Genomic DNA, 20,461 nt, shown 5'->3' on the forward strand with positions numbered 1-20,461 from the left:
GACCAGCCTCCGGAGCCTGAGGACGGAGCAGAGCGCCGGAGGGACTCGTCGGGGGACCTGCACACGCGGATACAGGTAAGTCGATTCTGCTATTCGCCACCTCACAGTGGCGAATAGTAACTGCATCAAATTCCGAAAATTCATAATTTTCGGAATTTGATGAATACCACAATTTCCACATCCCCATACTAATGTATGGGGAGTGTGGAAATTAACGCAGGGGAACTTAGCAAGGAGATATCTGTGATATCTCCTGTGCTAAGTCTGTTCATGAATACCAAAATAACTTTATTTAAGGAAAATGTCCTTAAAAACGTTATTTTAGTGTTGATGAATAGGCCCCTCAGTCACACAGGAATGCTGGCCTAGAGTAGGCAGGATGTCAAAGTGAAGAAAGAGAAAATATGAAGTCGGTGCAGCTTGAAAAATGTCCGGTAAACATGCATGGGAACAAGTAATGGGTGTGGATGAGAGACGCAGATATTGTGCAGAGCAGAGAGGTCGGGTTGGGAGATATTTTGAGATCAGTGAATATGTTGGTGTGGTTTTGTTAATAGCTTTATGTGTAAGTAAAAGTATTTTATATTGAATACGGTAGAAAACTGGTAACCAATGGAGGGACTGACAGAGCAGATCAGCAGACAATGAACGTTTGGTGAGGAAGATCAGCCTCACAGCTCCATTCAAAATTGATTGTAGTGGCAAGAGTCTGTTTTTGGGAAGACCAGTAAGGAGACTATTGAAATGGTCAATGCAGCATATAATGAGTGCATGTATTAGAGTTTTTGCAGTGACTTGTGTAACATATGGTCAAAATGTGGATATGTTTTTTAGATGTATGTAACATGATTTTGAGACAGATCGCATGGGGAAACAAAGGACAGTTCAGAGTCAAGGATGACACCTAGGCAGTGGGCTTGTGGGGTGGGGTTGATTGTCGAGTTGTCAACAGTGATAGAGATATCAGGTTGGTAACTACTATTGACCGGTGGAAATATAATTAATTCTGTCTTGGATATGTTAAGTTTGAGGTGGCGAGATGCCATCCAAGATGAAATTGCAAAGACATTCAGTGATCCGGACCTGCACAGATGGTGACAAATCTGGGGAGGATAGGTAGATTTGAGTATCATCCAAGTACAGACAGGGCCGGCGCTACCATTAGGCAGCTGCCTAGAGCTCTGGCCACCACTGTATATGCTGCTCAGCAAATAGAAAAAAATTCTTTACATTCCATTGAGTACGTCTGCGGGTCTTTATCAGCCGCCCTCAATCGCCACAAGGGGTTGTTTGGGCAGCTGCGAACTCGGGAGAGTTCCCTCTAGGCCGATCACCTGCGGCTTGCCGCCAGGCTGTCTGTTTCAGGGCCAGCTGCCACGATCGGAGCTCGGCTCAGATCGGGCAGCGTTCACCGTTCAGTTTCCAGGGAGCACTGTCTGCTTCCAATTACTGCACTGGCCACTGCAGCCGGTGCCGTAAAGTTGTTTATTTTTTTTGTCTATATTGGCGCAACATCTCACGCGCAGCAGCAATGCTGAGCTGAGAAGAAGAGGAGCCACGGCCGGAAGAGGAGCGTACGGAAGATGCTCAGTAAGGTAAGTGAGTTACCTTTTGCATAGTAACAGTTCACCACTACTGCACAGATAGTATAGGTTCCTTACCCATGTACCTCTCTCGCATCTCTCGGAGCTGGGCGCTAGTGGATATTCAACAGAGCCGTTTTCACAGTGTGCTGCTGGGTGGCCACGGTGTGTGTCTGTGCCTGCTGGGGGGCATGTACTACTACTTAGACTCTCAGTATTATCACCAAAGGCTCAGGCATGTCTCTGAGGAAAGGGAATGTGTGTACAGTTTTAATATAGAAGGGTTGTGATCTCTCCCAGCAGCTGGCAGATGTCACATCACTTCCTACGCACTGGCATTCACATGCCACCGCTCTAATGCAGCTCTTCCAGAGGACAGGTATTATGCACATGGTAACTTTAGGGGTTATGCTGTTTTTTTTTTTTTTTTTTTTTTTTTAAATAGCATTCTCCATTATCCTGATCAGTGCCCTTTGTGCAAAGCAGGGGTGAGAACTTTCTAAGTTTTCATGTTCAGAAAGGGGCTGGTGAGCAGGGCCGGCTTTAGGGTTGTTCGACCTGTGCCGTTGCACAGGGGCGCCACCCATAGGGGGCGCACCCCCTCCCAGTACTGTCCTGCTGTTCCACCCGTGGGCCTAAGTGGCCCGCGGGTGGTCAAATCAAATCAGTGGTCACCCCCACTGCCGCAGCTGCGCGCGACATCCATTCAGTGACGGGAGAGGAGCTGGGGGAAGCCCAGCTAGTGAGGCTCCCCCCAGCCTGATGTTATTTGGAGGCGGGCACGACTGCCCTCCGACTGCGAGCCCACTCGTAGTGTGTCCCAGCCGCAGCCTGATTTACAGGCTGCGACATTTGGGAGGCGGAGTGGGGACGTTCCCTGGCAGCGTTCCTGGAAACTAGAGCGTGACGCCCCTGTTTTCATGGAGGAACGAGGCCAGGGTATGCGTGGGTGCACGCAGACTTCCTGGCCTCGCAATCTGCCAGGACCCGGCCAGGCTGCGGGAAGCTTTAGCTCCCGCAGCCTGGCCAATGGAACATCGACAACAATGGGGATGCATGCACCCTGGGGATGCTTACATTTTGCTGGGATTTTCTGCAAAATTACTTTCAGAAATATACCCCACAGTGCTGTATTGTTTAGGTACAGTCTATACAGCACAACACTTATGCTGCCTCCATGGGATATATTCCTCATAGATACTTCATGGTACCCTGAGTGTACCGCATGGGCACACACGAGCAGGCTCATAGCCTATTTAAAATCTATTGATTATAAAATGCAACCGCTGCATCGAAGCCGACTCACCCGTAGTAAGTTAGACAACCTTTAATTAGATGACATTGCAGAATGGGAAAGGTCTGTTACAGACCTCCCTTTACTTCACTTCAGGTGAGAAACTCCTTTAGCATTTGAAGTAGACAGCGTTCACTTTAAATGCTGGGATAGTGGGGAGGGGTCTGCTTAAATCCATTCTTGGCATCCTCTATGGATTCTAAACTTCTTGTTGACAACTGGAATAATATATCAGTAGTTTATCTGGTGTAACACCACCATTTTGACCATGTTACACATGATTATGTGGTACTTGTGTACTTTATGGACTCATTGCAGAGAGAACCCAATGAATGTTTTAAATGGTACTTGTGTACTTTACGTACACAAGTACCGAAAGTTGTTTCCACCGAAAGAAGGAAGTTGCCCGCTCGCCACGCTTCGGGCTCGCCACAATGTTATATTCCCCCTCTGTGCCCACTTGGATGGTAGGGAATGACGCTGGACACTGGCTAATGACGTCTGGGTCTTCTCCGTGAATGGGATTTAGACATTACCATGATTGATAATAATAATGAGTGTAAGACACTTGGGATCTCTCTGCAATGAGTCTGTAAAGTACACAAGTACCGATTTATGTAATATTTTTTAGTGCATAGTGCTGGCATACATATATTTTCAAAAATAATTGTATATAGCTCCTACATATTATGTAGGGGTTACTTTTTACCATGCTAGTATTGTAGATAAATTGTCTTCTATCCTCTGATTGTAGGAGGAAACCCAAGCACCAAGTGGAAATCCAGGTAAACATGGAGTGAACATATAAACTCCACAGAGCTAGGACACAGTTGGAATTGAAACCAAGTGAGGCAGTAATGTGAACCACTGTACCATCATGCCACACTTATATTTACGATACACTGGCCCCTACTTACTACAATCCGCATTTCAAATGCAGTTGTAATATAACAGGAATGAAGATTCTCAAGCAGGGACAGATCTTGCGATAAAGCTCTGTCCCTGTGAGTCCACTTTACACACTTTTCACTATATTTTTCTTAAGAAATACAGTGAGCAGGTGTCCACGCATGTACAGTTGGCTCATCAACCCCCCCCCACACCATCACCACGACCCCCCCCCAGCTGACCAGGGTCAGTGTAGGAGCCTGGTGACCAGCTGACCTGAGCCCCAGAGGACCTTAGCGGAGCACCAATCTCCAGATGCAGAGCTTTTTTCCTTTTTTTTTTTTTTTTTTAAAGTGGTCAGCTTGTGGTCTATTTAGACTGCAAAGCTGATCACACACAGGGGCCAGCTCCCGCCTCTACTCTGCCTGTCAGAGCAGAACAGAACAGGAGTCGGGGAAACGGGAAATCTGAAGATAGCGCTATTATCACAGAGCTTATTTATTCACAATTTATTTTTAGTAGATCTGAGCAGATCACTTTTCCCATTACAAGTCTGGGAAATGCGATCTGCTTACTAAAAATAAGCAGATTGAAGGGTCGGAGTAGTGTTTTACGAAAACTGCTCCAAAAGCCCTTTAATTTATATGATACTATAATAATGTGAAAAGGGTGTGAAAACACCATTTTTCACATTATTTTTAGTAAACAAAGATTAATAAATAAAGCCCAATGTGCTTTATTAGGAGTTGCAGTTAATAAGAAGATGGTAGAATACTTGTCTTACTTTTCAAAAAGGAATTTAAATGTCTTAGATGTTTAACAGAGGTTGAAAAACAGCAATTTACTAATAAGTACCAGTGGCCCTGTGTCTGGAATTCCAGAATTCATCTGTGCACTCTCTCTCCAATAGATATTCTTAGGAGTGGATTGGGCATATTCGTCACAGGAAGGTTTCCCGTGAGGCTGGTGGCTGGAGCTTTGTGTTCTTTTTAACCGCTTAACTGGCAAATTTATTGGCCAAAAAAATGCTCAGAAATTTGTTTTTTTTTATGATTGAATTGGGTCAATAACATCTATTTAAAAATGATCTAACACAATTTTATGAAACGCATAACATTAACAAATTTTTGGTCATCAATATATCTGTCCATCAATGTTTGGACTGTCGTGGCTTTGATATCCCCAGCGGCTGCTCCTCTAAGGTATCCACGGGGGGGGGGGGGCTGAGGGGTGGTTAATTCACATTTTCCCGGCTGCTGCTTCTCTCTTCTGCCTCTGATTGGGGGTTCCTACCATTCTTACCAGTCAGAAGTGATTGGCAGCATGGCAGACACTGGGGGAGGGTGCAGGGATGCAGAGGGGCTGGGAGGTCCCTCTGCTGAAGATTATGTTCTGGCAGCTGCCCACTGCATTTCTGATGGGTGGCATTATTTGCAACAGTATCAGTTAACCCACTGCCTGGTGTGATTGCAAATGGTGCAATACGCCAGGCAAGTGGTTAAACTTTATAACTGTTTTATATATAAACAAGGTTGTTCTCTGTATTGTATGGGTATCACTAGGATGCTCTCTATATTGTAAGATGCCACTAGGATGCTCTCTATATTGTATGGCCATCACTAGGATGCTACCTGTATTGTACGGCCATCACAAGAACAGAGCAAGTTATTTATTTAAAGCAGATAATAACCACTTGCATGGTGCATACATGCAAATCAAATAGCAAAAAAATAGTGATCATAATTCTATATAAAAGTATGTGTTGATATTTTATTTATTTCTACATCAGCCTAGATCAAAGACAAGCTGCAGAGGGAACTGGGAGGTATACACCTATTCTTGGGGGTTAGGCTATTTCTTTCATCATGGCTGGGAAACTATAATTTTTTTGGCACAGGTAGATAGAAGCTTATGCTGTTAGGGAAAATTTATAACCAGTGGGAGGTTAACAGTGTATGAGACCCTGATAACATTATCTACCTACTGTTACCAAATATCATGTAACTGCAAGAACTTCTCAGACTCCATTATTATTCAGTGCTACCCCTAGGAAGCCCCTGCTGCTGGATTAAGCTGCACCACTCACATAACCAATGCATGTACTTCACTCACTGGTGTGCTGACTCTGCCCTAGTAGCTAACAAAGAAGCAGTGTTCACTTATTTGTGTATTAGCTCCGCCTAATGTGACAGATTCCGTGCAGTTGTTGTGACTCCACCCACTGTGTTACATTGTCATCACAACTAACTTTATGGTTACTGCACAGTACTAACCCCACCTACTTTTGAATTGTTCCTATATAAAGCATGTGTGGTTGTAATGTCCCTTACAACTCATTATACCACACAGTAATGCCCCTTACAACACATTATACCACAGTAATGCCCCTTCCCAAAAGCCTCTCACCTTGTCTCCTTATTTGAAGCTTCTTACCTTGTCTCCAGGATTTGAAACCTCTCACCTTGTTTCCAGGATTTGAAACCTCTCACCTTGTCCTCAGGATTTGAAGCCGCATGTCCGCATTGGAAGGCAGCCATCCGCAGCCCTTGAGAGACACACTGCCACCGTCATTCTAATGTGGCGCTGGTTGCAGGACAATCAGAGCTTGCGGACCGGCAGCCACTGTTTGGCTGCTAGTCCACGACCGGTGCCACATGAGAATGCTGGTGGCTCTGTGTCTCTCAAATGCTGTGGGCGGCTTCCTGCCGGTCCCGCCATGCAGCTCCAAACCCATATTTACAGCCAGCTACCTGGGCCCCTCTAAGCAGCCTCTCATCAGTTCCCTCAAGTCCAGCACCTGGGGCACGTGCCCCCCTAGCTCCCCCCTAGTTGTGGCCCTGCTAACCCTAACCCTTGCCCCAGTGCCTCTAACCCTTAAACCTAACCATAACCCTAATACCGCCAGGATGGCAACGGTCGGATTCTGGAGCCAGAATTCCAAGTGCTGTCGGTATTCTGGCGCCAGGATTCTGACGGCCAGTATCCTGGTTGCCGTGATGCAGACAACATCCCGTTGCTATCACACTTTGCAGGATATTAGGGAAGTAAGGCATCACTTATTTTTCTTCATGTCCCATAGAGGTGCAAGGTGCAAGCGAAAAATGCAATGTTTTAATATAATACCTGGCAATAATGCAGCTGCATTTATCAGCTAATTGGGCATATTCAATCTATCATCATCACCTTCCTTTCAGGATGCGTGTGAGTATGACCAGGATGAGGAAACGAGGCCTTGTGCTAGGCTTTCCCTTATGGACCCATTCTGCTCCCAGGTTTGTATTGCCACAATCCAATGAATCTCCTGGTAATGGTAAGATTACCCTTAATGTCTCATCAGTTTTTCGTGGCACCCCTAGACAAAAAAAAAATCCAAAACAATTTAGGATATGAAGTTAACAACTAAGTAGCCATTATAAAGAATGACATAAATAAATAAATTGATAAACAAAAAGCAAGAGGTAATCCTGCCAATATGTGAAAAAACGATAAGCCACAAAAGTATTAACATCTGAACGATTTTCCGTTGCCGTACAATAAATGTTTACAGCTAACATAGAGAAGTGATTTTTTTTCCCCTACATTATCTGATTTCATGCAATAGAAGAGAGTAGGAGGTTGCGGGGCCGCACAGCTCTGACAATCAGTGAAAGCCAGAAGCACAGCAAGCTTGGGGGCGGCTGTGCTGTGTAAATGACTGCGGGCTGCAAAGGAGGCAGCGTGTGCCCCGATCAGCTGACTTGCTGATGAATCATCCACCCGCGGCAACCCCTGCATCAGCGCCGCAGCATCCCTGGAAGCTGCGGCGCACTATTTTGGAACCGCTGGAATAATAGGTTTAATTAATTGGGTATGCAACTGCTAGTGACTCATTTACGATAGAAAGATTACTCAGCAGGAACTGAAACACTGTTATTAGCCATTCAGGAAACCAGACTAATGTCGGCAACATTGTCTAGTGTGTACACTCAATGTCACTGACTATTCATGCTCCCACACATCATCAGCGACATCGCCCATCCGACCTGCATGCATGTACTTATTTGTCCTGAATTGTCTCACATTACATAGGATATTTAGTTAAATGCATGGCTCAATAAATCCAGTGGATGTAACTGAATGATTGAAGCTCAAGCGATGTATTAAAATTGTTGCCTGGGACTTTTAAAAGTTATTCCCATAAGCTGGTATACACATCTCAACACTGTCTCGCTGCAGTTTGAGAAGTGCAAGCGCACGTGGTTGGTGGCGTTGTGAGTGTTGGCATGCCAGTGGCTGGTGCTCGCTGCATTTCTCCCAACATTGCTGGCAATTGAGATAGCAGGATTGTTCCATCTAAATGGGGATGGATGTGAGGTATGCAATAGCAATATTTTACAGTCACACAGGAATATCCTTTACAACTTTTGATAACCGAATTTGGGTTGGTCGTTGTCCCTTCTTCACATGACGCCTGTGTGCATCCTAAGCCCGGTCTCATACTTACAGGTGCAGAAGTAATAAAAGTAAAAAATAGAAGTTTAGAAAATATTTGTTTTAATATACTTTAATTTTTTTATTTTAATTACACATTTGTTCTTTTATACATCTGCATTCTGAGATAGTGATGGCATAGGTGGACATATGCCAGTATCATTGTTAAATATGCAGCAACAAGTTTCCCCATACTTGTTGCATGTGGAAGCCAATGCATGATCGTTACTCCTACGGACATTGATAAACAGGGCAAATCCCTACATTTTCATCAGATTGTCCCTCATAAAAGACCCTATATGGAGTTATGCCTGCAAAATAGAAAGTTTCATTGGTATCATAGTGAAATAACCCAGGATTGTTTACTGCTTTATGAAAGTGTATTTCCCTGGTGTTTATATGTTACCTGTCCAGTAGTGAATGGCCATCAACCATCGATGTTTAACAATTATCATTGATTTATCATAGCTGGCAGAGTTCTGATGTTTCTAGTCATTGATGGCTGAGCACTGATGGTGATACAGTAAAGTTTACTATGCATGTCACTTAGCCCCACCTTCCTGACAGCCAACTGTTAGCCCTATGCTCTTTCTTTGATTGCTCCTGTGCCCACACATGTGCCGCCCACCTAGTGGCGAATCCAGAGCAGTAGGGGTGATCAGGACAGTGGTCCCCTATAACACACCTCCCTTTTCCCAGTTTAGTGAAGCCTGGCCCGTGGACCCCGGAGTTCATGGCAAGATTGATGGAGCAAGTACTGCCGTCGGTCCGCAGCACTGGGAACACTAAAGGGTGTGTGTTTATAGGGTGAAAAGATGGATCCCCCTCCCTCAGATCCACCTCGGCACTCACCGATGAATGAAAACATCAATGTATTGTTCTGGTTTTATTATATGGCATCAATGGAGAGCATTGATAGTGAACCATCTGATGTCCATTCCTAGAGTGAGTAGAATACATAACAGACATTGGGCAAATCTGTAGATGTATAAGACCCCATTTAACAACGTGATATAACCCCTTTAGCACTCGTTAAAGGTGTTATTCCTTCTTCTTCAGGGTCCATAGGGCTCCACAGGGCGACAAAGGGGTGTAGGTGGTGGATAGGAGGACTGGACACCAACAGTTAAAGCTTTTGCTATCCCAGGATGCTTCGGTCCTTCCCCCCTATACCCCGCCCACAGCCTGAAGCAATCTGGTTGTCTTGGTGTCCGGCAGGAGATGACTCATCGTTAGAACAGTGGGGCTGCTTTAAGCAGCTAGGTTTTATTTTATTTATTTTTACTTCAAGACAGAGCAAGCATCAATAGACAGTTCTCTGGACGTCTGTGCTGCTCCTCCATCACCCCTCCGTAGCACCGCAACTCCAGCCATAGGCCTGGAAACTTCGGCGGGGCACCTGGGGGCCTTGCTAGCGGGCTCCACGGGAGGACCTCAGACTGCAGTTGGGACTTCAGGGGACTGGTAAGGCGGATTCCCGTTCGTGGGAATCAGCATCATTGTGCAGTCTTACCCCTGGTCTCTGGAGACAGACCAGAGGTGCTGCTGTGGACACTGGTTTGTCTGGGACTCCACTAGACCACCAGGGCTAACGTTACTGGTGCTAGAGGCCAGGGAACCGGTGGTTAATGTCAGCTTAGGGGAGGTCAGCTCTCTCTCTGCGGACCCTCCCCCAGCTCAGAGTGCCATTCCACTGCGGTCTTGCCGCCCTGAGCTGCTCCGCCTTCACCCCCCGCCTCCTCATAGACCTGCGGTGGCCATTTCCTCCAATAGCCACAGGTCTCTGGGAACGCTGGGTCCAGTCTCCTCACATACCTCTCCTAGGAGCCAGGTTATGTAGTGCTATTTCCTACCAGCCACTGTGGTCTGTGTAGTTGAATTTAGAGCCCATTGCAGTTATATTTATTTTCTGCATTGTATGTGACTTATGCTAGCAATCACTCTATTGTCAGCTTATGCCTCTCCCTTTTCTTTCGCAATAACCCTGGAATACCGGTGTATAGGGGGTTCACTGTACTTCACATTTATTTGTATTTGTGAAGGATGTCGCATACTATTTGGTTGCACGCTGCTCAGTGCCATATTGTGTGCTGTACTATCCTGCAGCTATGTCTAGCAAAGGCAATGGTAGCAAGCAGGCTACTGCTTCCAGTGCCGTATCTGGATGGCAGTGGGCCCTGTGCAGCACTGCCACCCTCTCGCTCCCCGCCCCCCTCCTCCCCCCTGAGCGCTTACCTTTCCCTCCAGGGGGTGGAAGGAGGGCGGGATCCTCCGCCGTTGTTCTTGATGCGTCACGCACCACTGCCGGAGGTCTCTTCCTGCAGACTTCCGGAGCCGGGAAGTGTGTGGCCGGTGACCCTGGAGGCTTCCGCCCTGTGCGGAGGCTTGGCCACACCACCCTCCCTACGACCCAGGCTGCTCCTATACTGCTCTCTTGCAGGTAGTGTTCAGCAGGCTTAACCCAGGAGGATTTAATTCAAGATGGTCTATGTGTATTTTGTTATACTACACCAGGCCAGTCAACCCCTCCAACCCCCCTGGGCTTCCTTTTCACAGGTGTTGGCTACAATTGCGCACTGCCTAGCAGTCCCTGCAGTAGTTCTCCCTATGGGACTGCCACAACAGGTAAAAGCGATACCAGTACCTCCTATGCCTCCTCCATGGGTAGACATGCTTTCTACCTCTAGAGTCTAGCGGCTACTTCAACAGCCTTTCAACAATTGTTGCAGGGTGAGAAACTCTTACCCAGTAAAACTACTAAGCGTGCTGTGCTATCCTCACAGTCTACACAGCTCTCACATTCTGAGGTGTCATCTGGGGAAGCAGAAGACTTGGATCTCTCTCTCACTGAGTCCCCCTCGGGGGAGGAAGAGCTTCAGTCTAAATTGAATATAACTGCACTGTTATATTCAATATAAGGGCTGTCAAATCAATTATTCAGATAGAAGATGCTGAGCCTGCTCCTAAAGCAAAGGAGCCACTTTTTAAGAGGCAGAAAGTGGTTTTAGCGGAATTTCCTCTCTCTGATCAACTTTCTGAACTCATGAGCGAAGCATGGAATACGCCAAGTAAAATGTTTCGGCCCCCAAAATGCCTGGTTTCTTTTTACCCTATTCCAGCAGCTGATTGCGCTAAATGGGAAGGTCCCCCAGCAGTAGATTCTCATGTGACACTTCTAGTTAAAAGCTCTACTTTACCTATCCATACAGCATCCTCCCTAAAGGACATGACGGATTGAAAGACTGAAGCTTGCCTCAAATTTGTGTATTCTCTTACAGGAGCTATTAGTCATCCAGCAATGGCCACTGGTTGGGTGGCAAAAGCCATTGAGAGCTGGGCAGATGCTCTAGAGCAGTGGTTCTCAAACTCTGTCCTGAGGACCCCACACAGTTCACTTTTTCCAGGTCGCCTAGCAGGTGCACAGGTGTCTTAGTTACTCACTGACACATTTTAAAAGATCAACAGGTGCAGCTAATTATTTCACTTGTAATTATGTGAGGAGTCCTGCAAAACATGCACTGTTTGGGGTCCTGAGGACCGAGTTTGAGAACCTGTGCTCTAGAGGACACATTTCCCTCTGATGCCTCCTGGGAACAGCTGTTCTACATCTCGCACATCAGGGATGCAGTCTCCTATTTAGGAGAAGCGACTTTGGATACTGGTCTCTTAGCTTCCAAGACATCTGCTAATTCGGTGGTAGCCTGCCGTATCATTTGGCTTCGTTCATGGAATGCTGACAAGGATTCTAAGAAGGCCTTAGAATCACTGCCTTACACTGGGGAGATCCTGTTTGGCCCAGAGTTGGACAAGATTGTGACTACCATGGCAGCTTCTAAGACGGCTTTCCTGCCCTCAGCATCTACACCAAGGCCTCGGATGTCATCATTAGGTCCTTTCAGCCCCAGGGAAAAGCTAAAGGTCAGTCCTTTCCTCGGCAGTCGGCATCCGCAAAGGCCTTTAAGCCCAGGACCAAGCAGGCTACTAGACATCCAACTGCTAAATCTGTGGACAAGCCTTCAGCCTGACGGGGCGGACCTCCCCCTGGGGGATCCCAGGGTGGGAGGCCAACCTCTTCAGTTAGCCCTAGCCCAGTTCTGGCGTCAGACCACGACACACACCTTGGTGCAAGAAATGGTCTCTCACGGGTATGCCCTCTCATTCCTGAGACGGCCCCCCCAGCAGTGCTTTTACACAGACCTTCCAGCAGACCCGAGCAAAGCCCTGCTTCTCCAAACGGCCATTCAGTCCTTGCTGCACTCAGGGGTAATAAGTCCAGTCGTCAGAGTATGGGGTTATAATTCCACCCTTTTCTTGATTCAAAAGACCAATGGGTCTCATTGGCCTATTCTCAACCTCAAGTCTCTGAACAAGTTTATCAGGGTGCCCAGGTTTTATATGGGAACCCTTCGCTTGGTTGTCTTAGGTATGGAATCTGGGGACTTTATGGTGTCTCTGGACATTCAGTACGCTTACCTACATGTACCTAGAGCGCCCTCCCATCAGCGGTATATCCAGTTTGCTGTCCTACAGCAATATTTTCAATTTGTCACTGCCCTTTGGGCTTTCTACAGTTCCGCAGGTCTTTACCAAGATCATGGCAGTTATGGCGGGCCCACCTTCTTCATCAAGGGATCAGACTACTCCCATACTTGGATGACCTCTTGCTCTTAGCACGCTCTCCAGATGTCCTTCTCCGCCATCTTCAGATAATCATTGCCTTTCTACAAACACACGGCTGGTTGATAAACTGGAAAAAGTCTTCCCTGACCCCTTCACAAAGGATGGTACATCTGGGAGCCCTTCTGGATTCTCAGGCTCAGAGAATCTTCCTGACAGCAGACAAAATCTCTGCACTGCAGCACCGTGTGTGCAGGTTACTCCACAGTTGCCGAGTGTGAATTCACTCAGCAATGCAGACCTTGGGGCCATGGTATCCACCTTTGACATGGTGGAGTTTGCTCAGTTCTACTCCAGGCTTCTACAACATCAAATCCTCTCCAGGCGGAATCGGCTGCCCCATCTAATCAGATCCCAGATGATGGTCCTCTCTCCGGAAGTTCGAAGTGTCACACATTCTCACATGGGTCGAGCCTCATCTCCCGGCCATTTCTAAGGTGTTCATTCCGCGGACTCTGAATTGGGAAGCGGATTTCCTCAGCCATCACGACCTGCATGCCGGGGAGTGGTATTCACACCCAGAGGTCTTTCAGCTGCTGGTGGACAAATGGGGCCTACCGGACGTGGACCTCATGGCATCACGACACAATCACAAGCTTCCGGTGTACGGGTCCAGGACAAGGGATCCTGAAGCAGCCTTCGTAGACACCTTGTCAGTGAAGTGGACCTTCGATATGGCGTACCTCTTCCCTCCAGTCTCACTTCTTCCTCTGTTCCTTTGGAAATTCAAGCAAGATGGGGGCTGTCCTGTTGGTAGCTCCGGCTTTTGAGCCTCTCCATAGACACTCCTTTCCCACTTCCTCAACGACCGGACATGTTGTTTTAGGGTCCCTGTCTACATCCAGGTTTTCTCACTCTGTGGTTCAGACCATTCTCAGAGGGTGTAAGCTGGCCTGCACCCATATCCATCACCGGGTGTGGCATACATACTTCCAGTGGTGAGCTACCAGAAGCTTTGACCCTCAGGATTTTTTAGGCTTCTAGCTGGATTGGATCTCTGACTCCACCTGGCCTCTCTGAAAGTGCACGCGTCTGCTCTGTCCATCTGGTTCCAGCGCAGAATTGCTCCACTACTGGATGTTCACACCTTCCTCCACGGTGTCCTCCATATTCAACCCCCCTTTGTCCCTCCAGTGGCTCCGTTGGACTTGTCAGTGGTTCTCCAAGCATTTCAGGCCCCTCTGTTTGAACCCTTGGAATCAGTAGACTTCAAATGGCTCACTGCAAAGATTCTTTTTCTTTTGGCTATCGCTTCTGCCCGTAGGGTGTCGGATTTAGGGGTGCTCTCTCGTCGCTCCCCATTTCTGATCTTTCATCAGGACAGGGCTGTTCTTCGAATGTGCCCTGGTTTCCTTCCCAAGGTGGTCTCTCGTTTCCACCTTAGTGAGGAAATTGTAGTTCTGGCCTTCCAATCACCAGACCTCTCGGCAGGTGAGGCCTCCTTGGATGTGGTTTGTGCTCTGAGGATGTACATGGACTGTACTATTCCATCAGGAAAACTGATTCACTCTTTGTCCTATATGGATTTCACAAGAAGGGCTGGCCAGCTAGCAGACTCTGTCCTGATGGCTTTGCATGACTATCTCACAGGCTTAACCGCAGGCTGGCCTTCCTGTGCCAGATACTGTCTCTGCTCATTCTACTCGCTCTGTGGGTCCCTTGTTGGTAGCCCGCTGTGGCATGTCTGCCGAACAACTATGCAAGGCGGCCACGTGGTCTACTGTCCACACCTTTCTTAGGTTCTATGCCTTTGATACCTTTGCCTCTCAGGTTGCTTCCTTTTGGATGCCAGATTCTCCTCTCAGCTCAGGAGTGTCCCGCTCTTGAACAACTGCTTTGGGACATCCCCATTGTCTCCTTGTGGAGCCCTATGGACCCTGAAGAAAAGGAGAGTTATGGTAGACTTACCTTTTGTTAACTCTTTATTTGAAGTCCATAGGGTCCACAGGGCATCCGCCCTGACACACCTGGCTTCTATGGGTTTCTTCTCTTGGTCACCGGTTTCTTTCTCTATTGTGTGAGAGTGTGATTCTTGCATGTACCAGTTTTCCTTATCTCCTATCTTGCTCCTGCCTTGTGCTTGTTGACAAAACTGATTGCCTCAAGCAGTGGGCGGGGTATAGGTGGGAAGGACCGGAGCATCCTGGGATAGCAAAAGCTTTAACTGTTGGTGTCCGGTCCTCCTATCCACCACCTATACCCCATTGTCACCCTATGGACTTCGAAGAAAGAGTTAACAAAGGTAAGAATACCATAACTCTAATTTTTCAGTATTTAGCAAACAGCAGTAAAGCAAGATTACAGCTGTAACTAGGGGTGTGCGACTGAAGCTCTGTCCCACGGCGCATGCTTCTGGCTAGCAGGGTGCCTGGAACGGCACCCTACAACCAGGATCACTTGTGCAATGCTGTCTCTCTCCGGAGCATCCTGTGGACGCTCCAGACAGGCACATTGCTGTCTTTGCATCCGACCAGGCATCCTCAGGATGGCCGGTCAGAGCTGCACTTATCGGTGCTGCCGTTCCTGCCCCTTTTGCATGATGGCAGGGGGAAGGCCGATACAGGGCACATTTGTGAGCGCTCGCAAGCGGGTCGATGGTGTCCTAGTGCGCATGACTGAGGGAGCTCCGTCGTGCGCATGCGCGAGACCTGCATAGCGACGGTCAAGTCGTCGCTATGGGTCTCGCACCAAAGGGGGCGTGCAGTCGATGGTGAGTGACAGCGTGCCGGGGGCGTTGCTGCCCAGACGGAGGCGTTCCCATGGGAACGCCTACCGTCTGGGGCCAGCCCCACTGACATCACTAGTGATGTCAGTGGGAGTGCTTTTGGCTCTGATAGAGCCAAAAGCACTCCTGGGTTTGCGGCAGCGAGACCCTACCGCAGGGTCTCGTCGCAAGCCCGATGGCCGCAATGGTCTTGACCATTGCGACCATCTTTTTGCCCGCTCGCATAAGCGCTGGGTGGTCACCCACAGCTATGCGAGCGGCCAGGAGGCCGCTCCAATTTTAGGTAGGAGGGCCCTGATTCAGAGCGAGCGCTCTTGTCAGAGCGTCCGGCTCTGAATCGGGCCCTTAGTTTCTGGCTTCTTTGAAGCCTTTCAGGCATTGCCGGGTGAAAGTGTCATGCAGAATGGCTGTTGCGCATGACATAGCCGTCTGCTGCTGGCAGAGATATGCTGCCACCAACATAAAGGATACTGCTGAGGAAGGGAACGTCACTGGTCCATGCCAGAGGAGGAAGTAATGATGAATACCAGAGGCATATTCAGTGGTGCAGGGGGGGCGTATATTCTTTACCCGGGCCCGTTTGGGGCCCGCATTCTGCAGCCCCCACCCACAATGTGGTACTTTGGCCAGGGAGAGAGGACTGACTGCTTCTGCAGTGGTATCTCTCCCCAGCCCAACACACATGCTGCTGTCACACTCTGTGCTGCTGGGTTAGGGGAGTGATCACACTCGTCCACCCCCCAGACACCGACGCTCCCATGTATGGCATGCGCAAATATATTATTTTTTTATAAGGAGTGTGTCTAGCCACAACTCCCTGAGTTGCCCATGTACCCTCGGGGCATGGCAGAGCTATCAGCATCCCTGGGCATATTCGTTAGTATCACTATGATACTAAACGAAATGGGCCACTGGTATTAAGGTTCATTGTTAAATGAGGCCCATAGTCTTGTACTGAATGTTTATAAGATTAGTATATTAGGCTATTATACATTCTGCATTGGAAGTGACAGGACAGCACTGCAGGCAGATAAGAGAGATCACGTGACGGCAGTGGCTAGCTGAGCTTTGCTCCTGCACTTTGACTGCCTGGTGGTGTTCCTCTTCTCCATCCAATCCCTTCAGTGTGTGACGTGCGGGAGGGAAGGGTGCAGCAGGCTGCCTCTGGTGAGTGTTTCCATACTGTACATGCAATGAGGAGTTACCAGACTTAAAACTGCAGCGTAAGTTGGGACATAATGATGGTAATTGAAGTTTTGAAACCATTAAATTACTTTGGGCGCTCACTGTCCCGGATCATTGGGGAAGCGCAGCCCCATGTACTGACACGAGGAGGGGGATTGTTATCCTGGCGCAAATATGTTACAGCAGGACATTGCTATGGCTGCTGGCATGGTGTGTGAGCCCCGGGAGGAACCGTGCACACACAGTGCCGAGTTGTTGTTACACGAGCGCTTGTATTCCGTATGTGTACACTGTCAAGCTGTGTGCAGGGGAATTTAATGTATGATCTATGTATGTACCAATGCACGGTCAGTTGTAACGCCAGAATTTGTTACAAGGTGCTGATGTACCAAGCCAGGGCCGGGTACTGTAGGGGGCGTGGCCTAATCGTGCATGGGTGGCCGCGCCCCCTACAAAAAATAAAGTACCGCCCAGTCACAGCTGCTCTGTCACTTGACACATAGGGGTCTATGTACTAAGCAGTGGAAAGTGATAAGGTGCCAGCCAGTTAGTTCCCAACTGTCATTTTTTAAACACAGCCTGTGAGGTGGGAGGTGATTGGCTGGCACCTTATCACTTATCACTCTGTCACTTATCACTGCTTAGTACATAGACCCCTTATACTCTTATTATACTGTATAATGATTGTCATTCTCTTCTTTATGGAACATTTTCCTTTCTGTAAATTTATTTTTTTTACCCTATGAATTTCAAACCCACTGCCAATGACATATGGTATTGGAGATATGTATAATATGTAAAGCAAAAGGTAGCGTAGCCCATAACCACATATTTGTTTTGATTTTCTCCACTGCAATAGGACATTATCAATATCTGAACTTTTTTCCCTTTACACCAGATGTCATATATATAGCTCAATAACCCGTTCCCAGGTTATGTCTCCAAACAACTGCTTGTATTTTGTCCTGTTAGGACATATATTTCCCTCAATATCCCCATTAAATGGAAATACATATAATCAGTTATGCAATTAAAATGGCAGCCACAATGCATGGAGGTTGCTAGAAAACCTAATGAACAGGGGCAGAACTACCACCAATGCGGCAGTGCCAAATTCACATGCATGTAATGTAGCCTAGTATGAGTAACCCACTGCTACCCCCTTCCTATACCATCTCCTAACTACTGACATTGGTTCAAAATTGTTTAAAGGAGGGGGGTCCATATGGGATTGCTGCTTTAATGTCCTCTTCAAAGTGTATTGACTGTATCTTCCTCCCTCACCTCCCGCTGTGACTTTCATCTTATACACTTGTCAGATCCCAGAGAAATCTGTCATCTACCCAAGTGGACCAGATGTCCAGAGTTGTCTTCTGTTTTACCCATCCCCAATGTATATCTGTTCATCAGCATATTGGCAGTACATGTACAGTAACAATTGACGTTGGACATTCCACATGGGATTGTGCCTACTAGAAACTTGTAAACTATTGTAGTTTAATATTTCAGAACCACAATGACAAATGGCGTGAGTCATATTTTCCTAACACCAGTACAGTCTTCTTTTTGTATGTGTCAGACAACATGGATGTGTGTGGTTTGATGATACAGCTTGCTAATTATACTGGTAGAACAAATGATACAGCCTAGCCCTAATGTAAATCTGATCTAAATATTTTTTTTTGTCTCAATGTTACCAACATTCAATCTACCAATTTATTTTAATCTTGTGTTAATGGATAATAAGCTTGGTATGTTATAACGTAGGATAATGATTACAGATTATTGGGCTGATTTGATTAAACACCTATTTCCGGCATGAATCTCATGTGAATTTGCACTGTAATTGCTCTGAGGCGAGGCAGAGTTGTACGCCTTTTGGTCACAACCACATTTATAAACAAAAGAGGCAGCATGGTTGGTGTAATGGTTAGCATTACTGCTTCATAGCACTGATGATGTGGGGTTATTTCCCACCACAGCCCTATCTGTGGGGAGTTTGTATATTCTCGCCGTGCCTGTGTAGATTCCCTCCCACAATCCCAAAATATACTGGTAGGTTAGTTAGCTCCCAACAAAAATGAACCCTAGTGTGTATTAGGGGTGAGCGGGTTCGGATTTCTGAAATCCGAGCCCCCCCGATCCGAGGCCGATCCGAGTCAGGCTAGACTTTTCCCGCCTGACTCGGATCTGAAATCGAGGCAAAACGTCATCATCCCGCCTTCCGAGTCTCGCGGGTTTTGGATCCTATATAAGGTACCTGCGTCGGCGCCATTTTCTCACTCGGCTGTGGACAGTGAAGAGGGAGGGTGGGAGTTAGGGCTGGCTGGGCTGTGTAGTGTAGTGTAGTGCAGAGTAGTGCTGTGCTGTGCTGTGCTGCTGTTGTCCACTACTTCAAAGTCCATAGGGGCTGGCTGTGCTGTGCTGCTGTTGTTAATAGGGGCTGTGTCCACTACTTCAAAGTCCATAGGGGCTGGCTGGACTGTGTTGTGCAGTCAGTTCTCCATAGGGGCTGTCTCCAAAGTCCTGTGCAGTGTCCCAGTCCTAAAGGGGTGCTGTAGTGTTGTCCAGGGGGTGCTCTGTCCATCAGGGGTGCTCCCCCCAAGTGCTAAAAAAATAATATTTTTTGTGTGTTTGTGAATTGTGTGCGCAGTAGCCGCACGTGCATCAACAAAGTAGTGCCAAGCGTGCGCCTGTGTCATAAGTAAAGGGCCGGCTGGCTTGACCGTTAAAGGGTGCTGTAACCCCCAAAGTACACTCCAGTCCAAACCCAAAAAAAAATTATTTTCTGTGTTTGTGAATTGTGTGCACTGTGGCTGCACGTGCATCAACAAAGGAGCAGCGCCAAGCGTGCGCCTGTGTCCCATAAGTAAAGAGCCGACTGGCTCATTTCTTAAAGGGTGGTGTAACCCACAAAGTGCACTACTCTCCAGCAAAAATAAAAAAATATTTTCTGTGTTTGTGTGGCTTTAGCCGCACGTATATATCAATATAACATAAATGGAGGACCAAACTTTCTCCGATAAAAATAAAATAGGGAAAGATTAAGAACCACTTCCTCCTAGTGCTGTTGCTGCTGCTGGGAGTTGTTCATCATCCCAGAGAGGAAGTAGGAACATCACTACTTTTACTAAACAATTGACCCTCCAACAGTCCCTAGCGATGAGGATGAAGTACGACAGCAGTCATCCTGAAGCAAAACGTATAACTGAGGCCTTGACTGCTATGTTGGTGTTAGACGTGCGTCCGGTATCCGCCATTAGTGCAGTGGGATTTAGACAATTGATGGAGGTAGTGTGTCCCCGGTTCCAAATCCCGTCTAGATTCCACCTGCATCCTCAAAGCAGCAGCGACAAGCGTGCGTCTGTCTGTTAAAGGGTGGTGACACCCTCAAAGTGTGCTACACAAACAATAAAAATATTGTTCTTTTTGTTTCTGTCTTTGTGAATTGTGTGGGCTGTAGCCGCACTTGCATCCTCAAAGCAGCAGCGACAAGCGTGCGTCTGTCTGTTAAAGGGTGGTGACACCCTCAAAGTGTGCTACACAAACAATAAAAATATTGTTCTTTTTGTTTCTGTCTTTGTGAATTGTGTGGGCTGTAGCCGCACTTGCTTCCTCAAAGCAGCAGCGACAAGCGTG

General features: G+C 47.4%; 1 protein-coding gene across 4 annotated transcripts in view; it reads left to right on the forward strand.

Annotated features, from left to right (window-relative positions):
- The window catches only part of GGACT (gamma-glutamylamine cyclotransferase), a 60,610-nt gene that overhangs the window by 14,600 nt on the left and 25,549 nt on the right, over window positions 1–20,461 (forward strand). The window contains exon 1 of one of the 4 annotated variants that reach the window (XM_088458164.1): window positions 16,718–16,804. The exons of 1 other annotated variant lie outside the window; for it this stretch is intronic. The gene's annotated coding sequence lies outside the window, so the exon portion shown is untranslated. Of the gene's footprint in view, window positions 1–16,717; window positions 16,861–20,461 lie in introns of those variants that run through there. 2 more of the 4 variants (XM_088458189.1, XM_088458172.1) reach the window with 2 other exon arrangements.

Source organism: Taudactylus pleione, unplaced genomic scaffold, assembly GCF_031769625.1.
Source record: "Taudactylus pleione unplaced genomic scaffold, aTauple2 ptg000041l, whole genome shotgun sequence".
Lineage (NCBI taxonomy): Eukaryota > Metazoa > Chordata > Amphibia > Anura > Myobatrachidae > Taudactylus > Taudactylus pleione.